Below are 794 nucleotides of genomic sequence, written 5' to 3' on the forward strand. Positions count from 1 at the left end.
CGTGCGCGCGCGCGTGTGTGCATATCTATCTAGAGTTGATTAACATTTCCCCAAAGACTGCACATTAGTTTTTGTCTAAGAATTTGCTGACCGTAATAGTAATGACTCAGACGAAGACGCAGATAAGGAGACAACTTCACTCTATTCCAGTCATTCGGAATTTTGTTCTGCGTTGAAAATGTAAAATGAACGGCAGCTCTAGTTTCTGAAAGATGAGTCGTACATCTCTGAAATGATCGCTTGTAATGGTATCTAGGCATCGAGTATTGTCTACGTGGCATTGAATAGCATGTTCATCTTACGTCGCGGTGAAGGTGGAAAGTCTGTAAGCTCGTGGGTGATTTCGTCATCAGCTTCCTATAGAGTCTGTTCAGCTTTAATGTTTTCTTTTTTATTTAATCCAGTTTAAAATATAAAATAATATGTGTTATTTGAAAGATATTAACATAAAAGAAAAACAACACAGAAGTGAAGTCTTTAAAGTTAATCTGAACCTTAATAGCAACCACATAGCAAGCAGACCCGCTCTCATATCGACCGTTGGACGCAAACCTCACCCCAAAATCAAGCATTTATTTGAAGTCTATTTATATTCAAACAGAACCAGATGCCGAGCTAACTTTATGTTCATTTCAGCTCGAAATCCCCCTTGAACATATGTTTACGTGGCTTACTCTCATCACAAAAATCCCGCGGAGCCTTTTTCTGTTACCTGTGGGACCGGAGTGGCTGGGCTCTTGGGGATATTCCTGTGTTGTTCGCTGGGTTACGCTGATGCTAGGTTACGAGGTTAT

Source organism: Penaeus monodon, chromosome 28 (assembly GCF_015228065.2).
Source record: "Penaeus monodon isolate SGIC_2016 chromosome 28, NSTDA_Pmon_1, whole genome shotgun sequence".
Taxonomy (NCBI): Eukaryota; Metazoa; Arthropoda; class Malacostraca; order Decapoda; family Penaeidae; genus Penaeus; species Penaeus monodon.